At 46.1% G+C, this 20,612-nt stretch overlaps 1 protein-coding gene across 5 annotated transcripts in view; it reads right to left on the reverse strand.

Moving 5' to 3' along the window:
* Window positions 1–20,612, reverse strand: part of Smad1 (SMAD family member 1) — a 62,235-nt gene that overhangs the window by 36,026 nt on the left and 5,597 nt on the right. The window contains exon 2 of one of the 5 annotated variants that reach the window (XM_041663541.1): window positions 5,780–5,856. The exons of 3 other annotated variants lie outside the window; for them this stretch is intronic. The gene's annotated coding sequence lies outside the window, so the exon portion shown is untranslated. Of the gene's footprint in view, window positions 1–5,345; window positions 5,439–5,779; window positions 5,857–20,612 lie in introns of those variants that run through there. One more of the 5 variants, XM_041663542.1, reaches the window with a different exon arrangement.

Raw genomic sequence — 20,612 nt, forward strand, 5'->3', positions numbered from 1 at the left:
GTGGAAAATAAAATATTTGGGCCAAGAGCTATCTGCGTGCCTCAAGTGCTGGCCTCAAACAGGTCTCACACAGGTACTCAGCCCACGCTGACAGCCAGGAGTGGTGATGCAAGCATTAAACCCCAGCCCCAGAAGGGGACTGGACAGGACAGGGGATGGGGAAGGGGGAGGGGGCGGGGGGGGGTCTCTGAACTTGCTGGCTGCCCTGCTTAGACCAGGGGGCAAGCTCCTGGTCTTGAAAATGAACAAACAACACAAGGGAAAACTCCTGACAACCGCAATATGTGCACACCACCACACGCAACAAACAATAATGAATAAGACCTCTCCTCTCCATCTCAGTATAACTAGGAAATCAACAATAATATCACTACTGAAAATAACCACATATTAACCGTGAGTCAGGAAGAGATTACAGTGGAGATGAAATATTTTAATTGAATGATTATAAAAATATGACATCAAAAATAATAAGATGTAGCTGGGCGGTAGTGGCACATGCCTTCAATCCTGGGCAGAAGTAGGCAACTCTCTGACTTTGAGGCCAGCCTGGAGCCTGGTCTACAGAGGATAACCTAGTCTACAGAGGATAGCTAGGTCTATACAGAGGAACCTTGCCTTAAAAAAAAAAAAGATGTGACAAGCTGTAATCGTATGGGAATTTATAGCTAAAATGCATTTACTGGGGAGGGAAAAAAAAGTCTGGGAATGTAGGCAGTGATTTAAGCCCAAAGAAAATACAAGGAATTGAGAAATTATTTTTTAAAGCATAGTAAAGAAAACCTATAAAACCAAAACACTAATAAAAATTGTATAATCTCTTAGAAAAAAATCATAAATGACCAATAGCAGGAATAAATCAGGGACAATCTTTCTGATCCTCTTCATGAACGGTAACTGCAGAGAACTGGGATGGTGTACACACCGTCTCCTCACTACAGGAAATGACCTGGCCACTCCGTCTCCTAATGAGCACAGCGTGATACCTGGCACAGAGTATCTGGCACACGTTGGACGACCGACCGGGCTCCAGAACTTACACTAAGATGAAGAGATTGCACGTTCCCTTAGCTCTCCAAGGGTAAGGGCTCAACCTCACCCAGCAGAGAGCTGCTGGTCCTCTCACCAGAGCTCAGCCCTAATTTACTAGTTATTTTGAGGTTTTCTTTTAACAGGAAATGAAAGAGAAAACAAAGTTAGGCCCTTAGCAGAAGTCACAGGCAGTTAGCACACACCTATTGATATGGTAATTCAGTCTTCAGTAAAGCGTGGGGGGCACCCCGCCCCCAGAACTGGAAAGACCTCCAGAAGCAAGTTAGAGAGACCCTGATTTTTTACCAGCTCTTTTACTCCCCAAAAAGATTTTTAATATTTTAATCACTGACTTTCAAACAGGAGGGCTTATTTATCTCAAAATCACTTGAGGGTTGTTTTCTGATGAGTGTTTACCATATATGTGTTTGGGTTCAGGGGGACTGCCTAAGAACCCCCATTCTGGATCTTTATTCCCCAAAACAGTTATCCCAAGTGCCTGGAACTAGGGCAGTGGGGATGGGTGGTGACCAACACCCTGAAGAACTCGGATGGACGTTCAAGGGAAGAACCAGAACGCAAACAAACATCTAAGTAACTCCACAGAGCAGATGGCTGATCCAGGGCCAGCCCCACGGGACTGCACTGCCCTCTCCGGCCACTCCAGGCCTCACCCAGAAGGAATGCTGACCTAAGATAACAGCACCATGTGGTAACAGTTGTCAAGCACACAGGCAAGTCTGATACTTGCCTGTGTGTCCTAACTCCTTATAGTACTGGGCACGGCCTCTGGGAGGGGTTGGATCACAGGAACAAAGCCTCAGAACTCTCCCAGACAGTTTCCAATCATCTTCCCTCTGGAGGGTGCGGCAACAAGACGCCGCATAGGAGGAAGTCCTCCAACTGTCAGTCTTGGTCTGGGGTGTCACTGGCTACGGTACTGCCTGGTGCAGAGGCTTGAATAAATGAAGCCAAAATCCACTACAGAATAGAAAAGACGAAAAGGAGTGAGTGAAGAATTAACTCCAGGAAGTTCTTCCAAAGAGGAAGCCTCAGACAGTCAGTCCAGGAACAATATGTAGACCTCTGCAAAGTACAAGGGATGTCCTGAGTGCTTCCGCTCACCCACTCTAATCTTACAACAAACTCTGAACGGCTTCCATTTTCTTCATTTTAGACATCAAGAAGTAAAATTGTGAAAAGTTAAATGTTTTGTTCCATACTCCATGTCTATCTGTGAGAGACAAAACAGAGGTCTGAACCCCTACTGCACAGGTTTGTTAAACTCTGGTCCTAAATCTCCATACTCAGATGTGGGATAGGAACCCTAAGGGGTCAACCCATACAGAGGTGACAGCCTACATCTTCTGTGTCTTAGCCTGTGGACGGCGGGAGGTGACTCAGATTCACAGGGTCTCTGCACCCAGCACAAAGGGAGCAAGGCAGTGGTCACCTGGCAGTCAAGGTCTGGATGACACTTACAATAATTAAACTAAAAAGATTACAAGCCCTGGAAATGCGTGTGATAGCCATAAAAAAATACATACTGACAACTCAGGCTTCTGAGAGTTAAGGCTTTTCCAGGTCCATGTCCAACAGGGAATTCAGCTCACATGAAGAAGTCAAAAATGAGTTCTACAGATGCAGCCACACGACCAGATCTTTTCTGTCCCTTTTTGTACTTCCTGCCTTGGTTTATGTCTGAAGCTAAGTGGCTTATCAATTTAAAGGGTAACATAAAAACATGAGTCAGCATACAGAGGTTTCCTTCCCTCCTGAGCAAACACAAACATTTCACACTGACCAAGAAAACAAAACTAAAAACCCAAAATCATTCAGTGAGGAGCACCCCTCCACACCCCCTCCCGCCCCCGCTGCCGCCAGCGGCTCAGCTACTTCATCAGAAGTTTGCATTTACTAGCAGAGACTATTCCAAACTGGAAAGGGGGAAAAAATTTCACACCAAGATTTTCATGGGAATTATTTATAACCAGAAAATTATTAACTTTACACATATCCACTGTGTGGACTGTATCCGCTCTGTTCACAGCCCCTGTGAAAAACAGACAGCACTCACTGGAAGAGCAAATGCTGAGTACACTGTGCCAGTACCCCAGGCAGCAGTGGCGGCGGCCAAACGTCCCCCACTCCCCAAACTTTCCAAGCAGTCTTTACTGAAAAATTATAAAACAAAAGATTCTGAAACTTCATTATGCAAATGTTTGCTAATTAAACAACAACACACACACACTCTTCAGGAGCTGAAGCTGCCTGCTGTTATGCACTCACTCAGAAGTCGGATGAGGTGAGGAGAAGGAGACAAGGCTCAGCAGTTAAGAGCTGGCATTATTTTTGCACAACCCAGAGTTTGGTTCCCAACACCCCCAGCCAATGGCTCACAACTGACAACTCCAGCTCCAGGGGATCCGTGTCTCTGGCCTCAAGCCTCTGTGGGTTTCAGCACTCACATGCATATCCCCCCCACACACACACACACAACTGGGTTGTTAGTGTGACCCAGCTCCAGAAATAACAAAAGGATAACTTACCAACGTTCTCAATTCACAACTTCTCTAATAAACTCTCCGTCACAAGAAGGATTTCAACTAGTACCACTGACTGGTAGCCAAGTCAAACATTAGAATATTCATTTTTTCGATGGCTAACTTTGAAATGTATGGGATATTCTTTATCATTAAAGGGGTGAAATTTAAACTACTCTTGATTGCTGCATAATTTGCTTTGTATTAGAGGAAATAGAATCAGCCAATTGTTCAATGCAGTTTCCTTATCTCCACCTCATCCAGTAAAGAAACATGTAATTACCCAACTGTGTAAATATCGGCCAACCGCAGTCTCTGCGTTCAATGCCTTGAACTCGGCCAGAAAGTTCTAAGTCACACTAGCTTGTACCTGGAGACAGAGTTGACCCTCCACAACTCTGACTTCTGTATCTGTGGCTTCAACTAACAGCTGATATTTTCAGAAAATGGACCTTGGGCAGGCAAGATGGCTCTCTGGGTAAAAGTCCTGGCCCCCAGTCCTGGCAACCGAGTTTAGTCCCTGGAACTCATGTAAAGGCAGAAGAAAGCTGACTCCACACAGATGTCCTCTGACTTCCATGCACGCACTATGGCACGTGTGTCCACGTACACACACATCATGCATATATGCACACATTCATTCTTGAACTGCACGGGCATGTAACATTTCCACTCTCCTTAAACAACAGAGCAGAACCCTTAACCCAGAGACCCTACTGAGTGAGGTGCTGTACGTAACCTAAGGTGTGAGCGGCACAGGAAGATGTGCAGTTTACGCGGATTTCGGGGTTTCCGCCGAGCCCTGGAGTCCACCTCCACAAGTAGGAAAGCCTGGTGGGCCTTCCAAGAGGAAAGAAATGAGACAAGTAAGGACTGGTCCGCAGGCCTGACCCTGGTGTGGGAACCAGACAAAAGCACGATTCCGTATGTCCTGAGGGAGTAATTAAATATCCTAGTAAGACAGAGCCAGAGAGGGACTGAGAAAAATAAAATCGAAGGCTCACACTACCTTCCAAAAGTTACTGACCAGTATGTGCTCAGCTATGCAGGAGGCCACCCACTCCTCCCCCACTTCTCACCCTCTGCTCCATTCATTCCTTCGCTCAAAACTAATGGCACAGTATCAGGGCCTAAGGATCAAGAGGACTGAGCCAAACAAAAGCACAGGGTACTAATTAACTTTACTTTGAAACCGCCTAACAGCTGGGTAGATTATTCAAGAAAAAAAAAAACCTTTAAAAAGATTTTGTTTGATCTACATTTTTAAGGAAAGCATTTTCTAGTAACTCCATAAATAAATCAACTGGGGTCTATTTCCAGATTACATCATGGCCACCATTTTACACAGATGGACTGAACCCGTGGACACACAGAATAACAAGACCTGCGGAGAGGCTTATAGGCCTGTGTCATTTGTCATTTTAATATAGAAAATCATCTTTTTCTAGACTCTGGACACCACAGCAGCAAACAGGCCTGAGAGATCCACTGTGTAGACCGGTGGCTCTCAACCTTCCTAATGCTGTGACCCTTTAAGACAGTCCCTCATGTTGTGGTGACCCCAGCCATAAAGCTATTACACTGCTATGTCATAACTGTAATTTTGCTACCATTATGAGTTGTATCTGTAAGGTGAGTATCTGTGTTTTCTGACAATGTCCTGAGAAAGGGTCATTCTCTCAGGGGTTAGAAGCACAGGTTGAGAACCACCCGTCTAAAGTCCTGGGAGGGAGGGGGACCAGTCATCAGAGACAGGTGCAACTAACCTACCCTAGTAGCCAATCCATTGCCCGAGAAGGGGAATTCTTGCTTCCTCTGAAATACGGAACTAGAATGAGGGGACAAAGACGAGCACACCAGGACCTATAAAGAAACTTTCGTTATTCTAAAATGGATTTAAAAATATTTAATTCCTCACACTCGCAGAAACAACATGCTAACAAAAGACTAAATGCTGCAGGGTCAGAAGACAAAGGCTGTAAGAATATTTTCCTTTTCACAAGCTTACAGACAGTAATATATTATAAAACATTAAAAAAAACCTATAATTCAGTAAAGTACAGTGAGGTTTTTTGGTAATAAGATGGGGAAGTAAAAAAAAATATGGTTATAATCATTAGGCCTACATGAAATGAAGCTATTGGAGTAACCAGAATTCAGAAGACCAAAGAGCTCAAAACTTTCAATAATGTCAAGTTTCTTACTTTAGAAGCCAGGCAGCAGAATTCCCATGGAATGGTCACACACAAGGACTTCCCAGGAATGGCCACACCCCCATCGCCTGACAAAGAGAGACACTGGCTTTGGTAAATCAATCTTGATTATCAACTTGATTGTGTTAAGAAGTACCTAAATTAGCTATCCACACCTCTGGGCCTGTCAGGGAGTTTTCCAGAGGAGATAAAGGGAGGGTGGCAGAAGCCCCGCCCTGACTGTGGGCGGCCCTTCAGGTTGGAGCTGGGGCCCCAGAGGGATTAAAGGGGCGAAAGCAATGCTGGGGCAGAGGGATGCACCCCTTTCATCTCAGCACCCTGGCAGGCCGAAGTATGTGGATCTCTGAGGGCAAACCCAGCCAGTCTATACACTGAGTTTGAAATAAGGCTACATGGTATCTCAAAAAAGGGGTGAAGAATATTCAAGTCTGGCGAAGTCTGGCATATTTATCCCCCTCCTCCAACAAGCAGAAGAAAGTCAGGTGGGGAAGGTTTCATAAGTAAGGCAGGCAGCAGAAAAGACAAGCTAAAATTGCCACACAATTCAATGTCATTACACGAACATAAAAATGAAGGCAGGCCTCACTCGTCTCAGAAAAGAACTTAACTGAAACGCTGTGATCTGGCTGCACGTGACCGGAGGGGTCCACTCTGTGCGCAGGCGCGCTACCAGCTCACCTCTCCAACTTAAGCCCTCAGCATCCCCGTCAGAGCGAGGGCCAAACACAGGTAGGTAAGACTTTCCGCCAACCAAAAAAAGAAAGAAAAATCCCAGTAACAGGAGAAAATTGGGCCGGGCAGTGGTAGTGCATGCGTTTAATCCCAGCACATTGGAGGCAGAAGCAGATGGATCTCTGTGCATTCAAAGTTAGCCTGGCCTACAGAGCAAGATCCAGGAAAGGCTGCAAAGTTACACAGAGAAACCCTGTCTCAGAAAAACAAAACACACACACAAAGAAAAACAACAATAAAATCTTAAAAAGAGGACATTGGAGGTTATACAACCTCTCAATATTTCTTCTATTTGTCAAAGTTCGATTTATTTATGGTGTGTGCACACACACACGCACCACTTTGCTCGTGCAGAGGTCAGAGAACAACTTTTAGCTAGGAGTTGGCTCCGTCCTTCGGCCATGGGTTGGGGCTCCGGCTCTCAGGCTTGGGGGTGAGCACCTTTACCTACTGAGCCCCTTCTCTGCCCCCGCCCCCACATATGTTTTAAAGACTTTATTTCATTGCCAGAAAGTTAGGCTAAAATGAAGTACCAGGAAAAAATATTTTTACAAAATTCCTATGTAAGAAAACAGTATGAAGACGCTCAGAGATCACTGGTGCTAGGCACTCAAGGGACTGACCAGGTAGAGTATCTAGTTTACTTAGTGTTCATTAAAAAACAATGTATCTTTCCAGAGTTGGCGTTTCCCCAGTGGGGTAGGGGTGGTAGGCAGTGAAAGAAAGGCGGGCCCCCAGAGGCAGAGCTCAGCTGGACCAAGTGCCTGAGGGGGTCAGCATTAACAGCCCTTTCCAGTCTCGGCACAGGCTAGGGGCCAGAGATGCCATATGGCCTCTGAACACTGTTGATTAGGAGGAAGACCTAGAAATCAGCAAGCGTGTGAACCTCAGATTACCACTTACAAACCTACCAAGGGCTGTGACCCTGCAAATAACTTCAAAAGCAGTGCCCCCTGGATGAAGAAGAATCCAAGAATCTATGGATGTCACAATAGGCCTTCTTGGGATACAACTGCAGTTTATACATTCAGATGAACAGGTATGCACTCTCCGCCTCCCGCTCTGCAGGCACAAATCCTTTCCAACACATCGTGGCCCGTTTCACTCTGATTCAGCAGCAGCAAGTTTCAGGATTTTTATTTTCATTTTTTTTAACCTCCTTAGAATGAGGAAATTGATACCTTTTCGGTTTCCTTACTGCCCCCAACGTCAACCTCCACACTTGGTTTTCCTTCTCCTCGACATTTCCCCTAAACCTTACTGGGTGCTTGTTCTTGACTCAGCTTGAAGGGACCTTGGGCAGATCCAGGTCCCCACAACCTCCCCTGAAGAAGCTCACCAGGGTCCTTGCTCCTGAAGTGCAGGAGAGCAAGGCCCTCAGTCATCTCAGCAACAACAACAAACAGACCAAGCTGCTGTTCTCTGTGAATCCTTGTCTTGAACAGCAGCTTTACAGAGTCTGCAGACAAGGCTAAAGGGAACAATTCCCGCTGGTGCCCAGCAATGCCTGCCGGTCACTAACAGAAGCAGTGCCGTTAGCTGAGCCTGGGGGACAGTGGCTGCATCTCACAGACCCCCTCACATCTACGACTGTCTTAATTTTACTAACAGTTTGACCTACACCTCAGCCTGCACTAATTGATACGAAAGTTCAGTTAGCAGGCGGGTTGGTGGTGCACAGCTTTAATCCCAATGTGCCAATGTGTGGAAGCAGACAGAGGCAGAATTTCTTTGAGTTCAAGGCCAGCCTGATCTCCCTGGCCAGTTCCAAGCCAACCAGGGGATACACTGTCTCAATAAAAAGAGAGAGAGAGAGAGAGAGAGAGAGAGAGAGCAAGCAAGAAAAAAAAAGTTTAGAATCGGGTTTTAAAAACAAGGTCATTCAAACAGCAAGCCCACAGATGCAAAGGGATTTGAGCACAGGAGGAAAAGCCTCCCTTCCCTGCCAGCTCCCGCTGCCTAGCATCTTTCAGAATGTGCTTGTCTGTTTCTCTGAATGTGCAGGTGCTGTTTGTAAGAGCGGCTACATCTGTGGGGCGTGTACCCGGAGCAGGACAACGTGAACTCGCTCTCTATATTTAGATCCTTTAGCCCCGGTCTTAATTGCTTAATTTAATCAGGACCCTCTAGAAGGGAAACACATCCATGTCCATCACGGGCATCAAAGGAAACATCTTTACAAGTTATATCCTTTTGCAAACCAACATATGGTCTCACGCCTCTCTCCCGATTGTTGAGCCCCTCCTGTGGGAAGAGCATGGAATTCTAGTTCTTTTTATCACTTGAAAAAATCACTTCCCTCCTAATTCATTCAAGCTGGGTGGAGGCCACTTCCTCCACAGGTGAGAGAAATAAAACTTGTCGCTTTGACATTGTCAGGGGTTTTTAACATTAACCATTTACTTTATGCTTTCAGAATGGAAACAAAAGGCGGACTAAAACCAAAATTAGTCAGAGCCTGTTTTTTCAGGCTTTTAAATAAAATCTTTTTTTTTGCCATTTTATGATAGCTTTTAAATAAAAAACAAGAGCCCTTCATTGAAAAGGCTTCAGCTGCTGTTCCCCACTGCATAGCTGCTGTGACTTCTGTTCCTCAGCGACTTTACCACAGCTGATGCCACCACCACCCTGACTGGGTTGTTACAAGGATTAAATGTGCATTTATAGTAAGATAGGTCTGGAAACAGTACACGCTGAAACATTTGAACATATTCCGTTAACAGAGCAGTTTGCCAACTGATAGATGCTCTTGGGATACTGCTTATATATGTAAAATGAAACTTGTTCATTTTATTTTTGTTTAATTAACTTCTAACATTATTTTTTTAAAAAAAAAAAAAAAAGAAGGTAACTATCACAGTTATTTAATTCACTCAACAAACATGGAGGACGTGCCAAGAGCTGTCGTAAGTACTGAGACAAAGGCAGTGCCCTGACACCTATGGACCTGCATTCTGGTGTGCAGGAAACCTCACCAAGAACACGCCCTGAACAGAGACCCAGGAAGCACGGTAAACAGAGGAGCAAGGGCAAAGGCTACTGTCCAGAAGAGCCCGCATGTTCCGGGGAAGGCGGGAGTCCAGTTTGGCTGGAGTGGAGCCTGGGCAAGGGGACAGAGGCGAGCAGGGAACCAGGCTGAGGTGGAAACTGCTGAAGACCGGACCTCAATGGAAACACATCTGACTGCAGCTAACAGGATTACTGCAGCCTGCGGGGCTGTGACAGACTGAAGGGGCCCGAGGAGGGATTCTGAGTGGGAGAGGCTCAAGGGGGGAAGGTGGCAGACACTAAGACATAGGTGTTAAAGGCCGGGGCCAGCATGGTATGGCAGAGGTGCTCAGATTCCAGCTGTATCCCGACAAGAAAGCCATGAGTAGGTAGCTCTACTTGTACAAACAGAGAAAACGGTTATATACAGGATCGAGAAACCTACTTCATTTTCAGAAGGATGAAACTCAGTGTTATGGTGACCGAGACTGCGTATTGGAGGGGTAGTCTCAGATCTCAGACAGGAGGGAGGTGACCAGTGTGCAGTGAGACCACAGGAGACTGGCAGGGGAGGGAGGGAGTAGGAATACAGCCCTCAAAACCAGTGTTTCCCAGGAGACTTGGCTTGGGTCAGCGAAGAACGAGAGGGTGCAGAGAGCGAGCGAGGCAGCAAGCGGGAGTAGAGAGAGCTGGAGGGCAGCAGCATCCCCACATAGACAGCAGAGGATATCTGCCTCTATCCCACTCTAGAGAACACACATCTAACAGTACCACATACAAACCCGCAGGTAACGCGGCTATTACTAAAAATGCAACCAGAATAGATACATTCAAGACTCACATGAAATAAACCTTCGATCTTCGATTAAAATTTGCTACAAACCAGTGTCTCTCCCATGAGCCCTCTTCAAACCTCTGAAAGAAACAAAAGCCTGTCTCTGTGCAGAGGCAGGTTTCTCTACCCTCTGTTTAACTATCAGAGTTCTCTATTTGCACAATAGTGTTCTTTACCAGGTGTTTTGCAAACCTCGTCAGAACCAAATAAAACTGAAAGTTGGTGGCCGTCACCTTCAGGAATGAGCTGGGAGCTGGGGATGCCAGAGCCAACCACTTTTTTTTAAAAAAAAAAAAAAAAAAACAGATTCTTGTTTTTGGGTCTAAAATCCCAACAATAAAAGCTGAAAGTAGGTGCAAGGTTCATTCTGCATAGCTTCAAAAGGCAGCATTTGTGACCAACAGGTATTACAATTGACATTTTACATATATAAAGGGGAAAACAGCTAAGGGAGCATTTGTGCAGACGGTACCACTAACGGGCATCTTCAGGGGAGCACATTGCATCCCTGTGCCCAGTTTAGAAACAATGACTTGCCTGGAGAAACAGAACACGGGCGCAAATGAATTTTTTTTTTAAGCCATTCGGCTAAATGATCAAAAATTCAATTTTACGAAATGGTATCCTATTATGAAAAATGCGTTTGTTTCCTGTTAAGTCCTCTTTCCATCAGCCGCTCATCAACACCAGTATTTCAACATATGCAATATTACCAAGGGAAGGGGGAAATGCTCTCTATTACCTGAACATCTCCAACAGCAAACTGTCTCTGCCTCTTTTCTGGACTAAAGGTGAGTTGAGAGAACCAATTTGTGGAGATGAACTTTGGAGAACCCCCGAAACCGGTGCTGAGCGAGCCAGACAGAACCTTCTCCCACAGAACCAATGGCAGCCCACCGGCAACCCTCTGACCACGGATGGACTGGCCACCGCACACATAGCCGCTTCGAAGAAATCAGAGTGGTAGCCTTTGTCCCGTTAGTAAGAGTTCCCTCTACCTGAGAGCTGAAAGAAACCGTTTTCCACTATATTTAGAAAAACTAAGCTGTAGATAAAGGCAAGCATAAACCAAAAGGTCTGCCTGTCCCATAACCAAAAACCTTCTGCCTCGGATCATACCCGGTCCTACCCAGTAACCCCCTGTAAAACTTACCCATCAGAAAGACAAGACTCAAGGCAATGCTCTCAGAAGGCTGGAGAACCCATTTCCCCTCTAGTACCTGCTCAATTACTGGTCAGCTTTAGTGCCCACTATTCCAGAACAAATTCCTGAAGGTCTCACCAGCACCCCAAAAGAAAGGAAAAGTACGAACGAGAGTTCCCACCTTTGCCGTGCTTGCAAGAATGTGCGGAGGGAAGGAAGTGTGAGCCACACGGTAGGAGACTAGAGACGGCACCGGGCATTGCCTATCTACCTACTAAGGAACACACACATGCGGGTGGAATGGCCGACACTGTCTTCTTCGCTGCAGCTATGTGGCTCCCTTACAATGGAAAGCCACAGGAAGTCAAGGAACCCTGAACCAGCCACAGGCACCACGCCCTTCACCCCAGTGGGAATCTTGTAAGGTCTGCCTTACTTTAGAAGCTGTAAAACCAAGACCCAAATGGCCAGTTGGGCCAACAGAACTCACTGAGGCTACCCAGCCACCCCCTGCTTCCTCAACGATACCCCCTTTTTGTTTGAGGCAAAAAGCATACGGATTTGTTTAGCATTTTGATTCCTCCAGCTCTTTCCTTTCCTAATTTACTTCTGTTACTATTGTTTTCCTTCTTGGTATGTCCCCATCTTAGAACATGGGCAAATCACAAGTTTTATCAGGATGGCCGGAACAAAATTTGGTTCACTTGACCCTACAAAGCTTTGAATAAAGTGGAGCGGGACGTCACACCAACAGCCCACACAGAGGCTCCACGCTTGGTGCCCCTTTCTTAGCTGTCTGTGGAATACTAACGTCCCCTTTAGCAATTCATTTTCCGGACTGACAGTATGAGTCGGCAGGTAGAGGCGCTTGCGGCCAATCACGAGGACCTGAGTCCCACCCCCTAGGCCCTACAGGGTAGAAGGAGAAAACAGGCTCCTGAAAGCTGGCCTCTGACTTCCAAATGTGCACCATGGCACAGTGCGCCTACCCACTGACACACATATGCATACATAAATGGATAAATGTGATTAAAGATTTTTTATTTTCAACATTTTTATTAAAAATATAAAACAGTGCAAAAACAAACTATGAGGCTCATTTCCCATTCTTGGGATAATACTTTCCCAACTGAGCAAGCATAGAGGGAAAGAAAATTTAGCCAAGAACTTTTCAGACATCTTATTTTAGTAAAGATAAAAATACCACAACAGTCACTGTATGGCCTAGCACACAGCTGCAAGTGCTGGTGCTGTCTGGACTCTGAAGAAGTGGTGGGGGGCAGCGTGGCGGGAAAGGCAAAGCAGGTGCGGCAGACATACACTTCCGTTATCCTGCGGCTTCCTGATCCTCCCTTCCCCGCCTCAGCCCGACAGCAGCACAGATGCACCCCGGTCTCTAGCTCCCATAAGCTGCCTGTTGTCCCCATGCTTGGTCTCCAGACTGTGACAACTAAGGACACTGCCAGGCGACCACACTGTTCTACTGCACCTCCCCTCCTTTTCTCTCGGCAATCAGCACCTCAGGTCTCAGCGGCTTTGTTTTGCTGCATAGCTAACTTTTCAATGTGAGGAGTCTCTGGTTACTGCCAGGATAGAAGAAATGATGTCCAAAACACTACCCTTTCTCTTTGTGTGTGTGTGTGTGTGTGTGTACAATGAGTGCACTCCCTGAACAGGCCAGTAGAGGGCGGGGCACTGGATCCCCTGGGGTACAAGTTATATGGGACTAAATTACCTGATTGCAGGTGCTAGGAACCAAATGTAAATCCTCTGCAAGAGCAGTAAGTGCTCTTAACAGCTGAACCATCTCTCCAGCCCACACCCAGCTCTTCTCTCCTCAAAGAAAAACAGAGCAATGGTCCTACGTGTTTCACTGGTGTGCTTCAACACAAAATGGTCCCACATCCTACCACAGACCCCCAAGCATGAAAGCCGCTCATGGTCCATACCCACAAGGCACTTACAACATAACATGGCCGATTACCCACAAGGCACTTACAACATAACATGGCCGATTTCCTAACATGTTTTCAAAAACATCAACACAGAAAAATGCACTCAGCACACGTGCAGTGTGCCAGGCCGACCCTGATTGTCATAGCGTTCCCTGGACGGCCAGGTTTTCTGTGCTCTTGATGTGGATGGGACTCTGAGGAACAGGCCAGGTGGGAACCAGTGTGCTTTCACACAGAGATCATGAAGACACCCCGTACACCCTCAAGGAACTCAGTTAACATGATAACTGAAATAAAAGGCATTACAACAGAAGCCAGACCAGACAAGCAGGTTTGCGCTGTTCTGCAGGGTTACGAGCTCCTTAGTCCAAGTCCTATATTTATGATCCTTTATCCCAACTTTATCAAACTGTATAAGATATGCACTAAGTATAAATATACATTTGGGGGCATTCAGAAACTTGCTGGAGAATCAGCTAAGGGAGAAAAGTCGGCTGGCAGGAACCACTTTCCCATACAGGCAAGAGAGCTTGAACGGGTTAGGTGCTTGCCTCTGCACCGGAAGACGGGAGCCAGACAGTCAAAGGAGAGACCGTGTTGTCCTCTGACATAGTCACAGCATGGTATGCACACATGCACGAAAATACACACACACATACACTAAATGAATAATAAATCTAGAACGCCTTACTAATTGCATCAAACTTTCGTCCCAATCCCTTAATTTTGAGAGATCACCCCAAGCATGCCTGAGCTGCCTTTAAACTCAGCCTCCTTTAAACTTAGCCAACCTTCCGTACTACTATCGTGCCAACTAGATTGCCTGCTCAGGTACAAATGACACACTTCCTTCCCTCTCAAACCACACAGTCCTGTGCAGGATGCCCAGAGTGTTTGTTGAGTTGGCTAATACTGACTTCAATCCCCAAATCCCAACAGCAGATGTGCCCTGTGAGGAGGAGGCTTTCCTGGAACACAAACATCTCGCCTCCTACAATCTGACGACTCCCTGTTTAAGCACAAATAAATGCCATCAAGTTTTTGTGCCAATCATCTAGATGATAAGCTCATTTTTTTCAGGTAGCAAAAGACATTAAAAACCTATCAAACGTTCTCTCAAGCTTGAACAAACTAAACAGAAACTAAACACAACAGGAAAAACAACGAGGTTGTTGTTAATCACTCGGGACTGCAGAGCCAGCAAGAACCATCAACAAAACAGGAAGCTCTAATACACAAGAGGGCAAGCACACACCAACTGTCCTGAGCTTTTAAAAGAGGTCATGCCTAATATCTACAGAGCTATTTTATTTCCCATCAAGAAAAGTCACTGGGCCAGGGAGATGGCTCAGTGGGGAAAAGTGCTTGCCTGCAGGCTTGATGATTTGAGTCTGATTGCTCAGAACCAAGTAAAAAGTCAGATATGGCAGCGTGCGCCTATAATCCCAGCACTCAGAGAGCGGAGAGAGACAGCTGAGAGCGGAGACAGAACTGCCTGGAGGCTCAGACTATATTAGAGTAAGCAGTGCAAAAACAGAAACATCAATGCCTCAAAGAAGGTGGAGGTGAGGGCTGATTCCCAAAAGCTGTCCACAGACCCTCCCCCAACTCTCCCGGACACACACACACTTTAAAAAGCCACTACATTTAATAAAATTAACATCTCAACATTCATTCTTCCTGTCCAACTTAGCTCAGAGTGTCTGAGTGGCACATGTGACCAGGTGCATGCCCATTCAGGGTCCTCCTGGTTACTCACCATTCAGAGGACACCTAAAGGATGCCAAGGGATGACTGCAGGCCACCACGGAGCCTACAGGTGAGATGTGCCCTCCCCACCAGAGACTACAGGTGAGATGTGCCCTCCCTCACCACAGAGACTACAGGTGAGATGTGCCCTCCCCCACCACAGAGACTACAGGTGAGATGTGCCCTCCCCCACCACAGAGACTACAGGTGAGATGTGCCCTCCCTCACCACAGAGACTACAGGTGAGATGTGCCCTCCCCACCAGAGACTACAGGTGAGATGTGCCCTCCCCCACCACAGAGACTACAGGTGAGATGTGCCCTCCCCACCAGAGACTACAGGTGAGATGTGCCCTCCCTCACCACAGAGACTACAGGTGAGATGTGCCCTCCCCACCAGAGACTACAGGTGAGATGTGCCCTCCCCACCAGAGACTACAGGTGAGATGTGCCCTCCCCCACCACAGAGACTACAGGTGAGACATGCGATTCCCCTCCACCTCGAAAGTATTTTCAGGCAACTCAGAGGCCAGGCGAGGGTGAGAAAACAGACAAGTCTGCCCAGCAGCTTTTGGATAGACTTGCACCGAATGCTGAGCAAGACGGAATTTGATTCAGCTGGGTCAGAATCTCACCCATCATCAGCAAACCTCTGCGCAGGGTATGCGAAGTCTTTTAAAACCCCTGACCACTAACTACCATCCGTAACAGAAAATCAGGGGATTAACTCTGAATGCCTTTTTAACGTTAAAAGAGGTTTTACTGCACAGGGCAACTTTTCTCACTTTGGTTCTCCGTAAGCCTGTTTGTCTCGATAATCAAAGGCATATTCCAAGTCATCACTGCACCTCATATACATGAGCAAAAGCCACTGTGAATCTAATACAGTACAGGTAGGAGATGGGGGAGGGGGATTTCACAGTGTCCCACGGAAGACCAGCATCTTCAAGGCTCATTAGTCCTGGCAGCTGCCGGCAATGTGCATGTGCCAGAGCCCTAACAGGGCTAGAAATGCTAAATTCTACTTCTGTGACCCCTGACCCCGAGACCTGTCATGGAGGGAAGCAGGCTACTGTGGAGGAAACAACTGAGTTTACATGTATTTATCTCACACCCCCTGCAACTCCTGGTTCCCACGGGTTGCTCTGAAATACTGAACCCCTTTCCTTCGTTCCCAGTGTTGCCAGACAGATGCATTCCGATCTCAGTGAGAAACTCACTAAGGTCCAAGACAAGACACTGTTCCCTTCCCTCCCAGGGACGAGCAGGTGCAGGACCCCTTCATTGGCCTGTATTCCATCTGTTTGTGTGGTGCTCACTCAGTTCTTCTCTGGGGAGGGGGTATTGCTTCCTGCTGCACTGGGAAGGTTCCTGCAGGCCACAGTAACCCTGCCGAGACCTGCTGTCAGGCTGCCTGCATATTTGTGCACACTATGGACATGGTGTTTGTCATATCTATGAAGCTTTTCTTTTTGGAGCCACATCCGGAGGCTCTCCAGTTCCCCCGGACTGTCATACACTAACCTTTCCATCTAAACGTGGTAAGAACCCTTGTTAGCCAGTCCGTGTTGTCAGAGTGGGACAGAAATTAACCCTAATGAATGATGCAAAAGACCGAAGATGCGGGTATTAATCCCTGGACTGGGGTGGAGGTCAACGGGAAAGGGCAAGGATAAATTCAGAATACTGAATTTAAAGGCTTTGAACAATTAAAAAACATGCCTAGGTCTTTAAAGGGATTCGCCCGAGTTCAGTGACCATACTTTCTAAACACTGCTATAACAACTGCCCAGGGAGTGCTTTAGGTACAAATTCCCAGACTTGGAGGTCTCACGGCTTCTTTCTTCAAGATTCCTCTGCTCGCTATTCTGCAACCACTCAGTCCTTTAGCCCCCTCATCCCAGCGGCATCCCTTTATCTGGACGAGATGCAACACTGCCCTGATTAACATTCTCTCCTGTAAGCCACACTGATTTGTGTGAACAATCAGCTGAATAATGCTCACTGGACGGCTGGTCCCACACAGAACGGCCGAAAGATTCAACTCCTACATTTTAACACTAGTTTAATATCTCTAGAGCCACACAGAGTGTGATTCCTAGGCCGCCGTGTTTAACTGGACAGGTGTTTTTCCTTCAGCAGAACATGAAGTAACACCTTAAACTAGATGAAATACAAAACCATGCCTCTTTCATGCCCACAGCAATCCTTGGCTGTGCTATCAGCGCCATTTTCCTCCTAGTGAGGAAGAACCACGAGGTCATGGTAGTTTGCCAAAATTTACGGTGTGAGCAAGTTTGGGGCATGATCTTAAACACAGGTAGCCAGCTCCCTGGAACACGGGGAGGGTCGGCACAGGCTGGTGTGCCCTCTGCCACGGCGCTCGCTTTCCTCTACAACCACTCAGACATTACAGGGGTCGGTACTTTGTCATCTGGGCTTCAGGTCATAAGCACACTGTCTTTAATTGCTGCCCCTTCATCTCTTCAACCTTTCCATATAAAGTCTCATATTAAAAAAAAAATAAGGGACTAGCAGGAATATAAGAATCTATTTCTCATTTCTTGATATACTCATTCTCTCCACAACTGCATTCACTTAAGTATGGCTTTTTCCATTTAGCCCAAGTGACAGGCACACCCTCGCTGGCCCTCCTTTGGACTCTGCTCACGGGGTCCTGGTCTCTCCACTCCTCCAGTGCTACATCTCTCTTACAGCTGCTTCTTCTGACTTCTGACATGCTGCGTCGGCATTCCTAGGTATGAGCTTGGGTGGAAAAGTGGACCTACGTGCTGTGTCTCCTTGTCCTGGCTCTCTCTGAGTGCACAGCAGGCAGCTAGAGAGACGCCACCCCTCCCCTCATCCTACATAAAAGGATCCCACACAAATTCTGAGCTCTGCATCTCTAACTTACCTACAAAACCACTCCTAATTTGCCACCTGCACAAGCTTTATCCCTCATGACCATGTCAAGGTTGCGCCAGTTCCCAGCCAGAGGTTCAGAGCCTAAGGTCATGCCTGGCATCTTTCTTGTAATTCCACAGCCAAGTAATGGCCAAGTCTTTGTTAGTTTGTCATTGCTGTTCCTTATCCATTTTATCAAAGATTAATCACCATATAAAAGAAAGCTTAAAAAATGCTGCATCCAGCACTACTGACCCCAATTCCAAACCTATGTCCAAGTTTATTCAGTGACAACCTGCTGCTTCTGCATTCTGGCACAGGACAAGCCCCCAGAATGTTCATTTCAACGTCTGCACATCTCCATCCCATCCCGCAGTGGTAATGCCCGCTCAAGTCAGGCAAGTCGGCTCACTAGCGGGCAAGTCTGTGCTGCCCAATTTGATAGCCACACAAGTTATCTGACATGAATAAAGGCCGTTCCTCAATCGCATCGTCACATTTAGTCCTGGACAGCCACCTGGGGCTATGGCTCTGGGGGCTGGAGAAAGCACACCCGCACCACAGCAGGATTTCCACCAGATTGGGCTGCCACAGGATCGCTCAGCCTTGCTCATCCACTGTGCTCTGACCAATACAAGCCCCATGTATTTCCTCTATCCCACAGGAGTCCTCCAGAGTTGTAAGACTAAATCCCAGACCGCTCAGGAACAATTCTTGCAGTGTTGTTCAATTTTTTTCTTTCACTTTTATGAGTCTTCTCATGAATTACCATAACTAAAAAAAAAAATCATGGATGAATGAAGCATACACTAACTACAATACCACACCAAAAATCATCAAATAAGGGCCTTATTTAAATATCCCTCTTCCATTAAAAAAGTTTTCTTTCAATCTAAAGAAATAAAAGACCTTTCATTTAACTAAATAAATAACTTAATTTAATGCCTAATTATAGCAGTCGGTAGATAATTAGCTGCCCGTTTTTTCTTGTGATGTTTGAAACTGAAAAATAAAATAGCTGTGCAGGTCTGAAGTGTTTCTACTCAGTACAGGCATAAAGAAACCACAGATAAGCAGACAAAAAGTGAATAGTTAGACAAACTATATCATAAAACTATTTGAAATTGTAAGGAAAAATATAGCATGGGAGCTCCAAAATTAAGAAAAACTGTAAATAAAACATTCAAAAATTCGGTCTAAGTACATGTTTCTAAATCAACAAGTAGCCCTTTTCTTTCTCTACCAAGCATGACCATCAACATTCTTTAACACCTCGGAGCTAAGAAACGTCTAGATGTTTAATTAATGGTTACGTGTGTTATGTGTTCTTTCCTTCAATGCAGGCGTGTCTCTAATAACAAAAATGAGAAGAGAATGAGGAAGAGGAGGAAGAAGAAGCCACCACAGATGTGTGCACTTCAAAGAGAAATACAGGCTTCTTTTCAGACACTTGGAACCATGCAGCGATAGATGCAGGAGAATCAACGGGCAAGGGCTCCGGAGCCTGAGACGGCTGGTGCTTTCTTCTCAGGAGGGAATCCATTCTCAAATTCTGCTTCCAGTTTATAATAAAAATTGCAGAGCTGAGCTGCTACACTGTCCAAATATGGCAGCTCCCAGTGCCTCCTCCAAAATGATGTCGTCGCTGAGGTTGAACTGCGCTTCCCAAGGGAGGATAGTATCCCTTATGCAAATGAACACGGACACCCAAGACATCCTGCGCCTCTCTGCACACTCCAGCGAGGGCCTCCCATGCTGTTTGTGGACTAGCTGTAGGCACACACCTCCATGAATGTTGGATCTGAAGTGGCCACAGTATCAATAAATGAATGGTTCGGATCTGAAGTAGTTACATATCGGCCTCTTAGCTCCACCACTTCCCCTAAGAGAAGCAATTGCAGAGTGAAGTGCTGAAAATAATTTATGGATTTTTGCGACAAATCAGATCACTGACGATCAGATTGGAGTATTTCCACTGCCAGATAATAGCCAAAAAGGAACACAGTGAGAAGACCACACTTCAGGAGAGATGTCCCTACCCATTACCAAAACACGTATCCTACAATCTTGGTGCCAAAATTACAAGACCACACATAGAAATACCAAGACATTTCGCCAATCTCAGGATTCTTTTGAATTAAATTTCCTCCATCCTTTTACAGCTAAATTACCCTTCTCTTCCCAGACCTTTCCAACTCTCTCCTTGCTACCCACCTAACTCCATAAAGACTCCAACTTCAGCTTTTGGTGAGGGGGTGTTCCAGCCTAGAGAGTTTAGGATTTCTTAGTATGTCATAGATGTCTGATTTAATTTGAATTTTGGCCACCCATTTCTAATACAATCTCATTGATTAAATCAGACATGGGGTTTTTCTTTTCAATTTCTTGAATGAAAAAAATATCAATTTTAATCCCTAAAAAGCAAACATTTCTCTATGGTTGTCAGATTTAATTGCTTCCTAGCTCAAAAAATTATTAGGTATAAAAACAGCAATATCATGCCCCCCACACACAAATT

This window comes from Microtus oregoni, unplaced genomic scaffold (genome assembly GCF_018167655.1).
Source record: "Microtus oregoni isolate MIOR12 unplaced genomic scaffold, Mior012 000014F_ref0000157, whole genome shotgun sequence".
NCBI lineage: Eukaryota > Metazoa > Chordata > Mammalia > Rodentia > Cricetidae > Microtus > Microtus oregoni.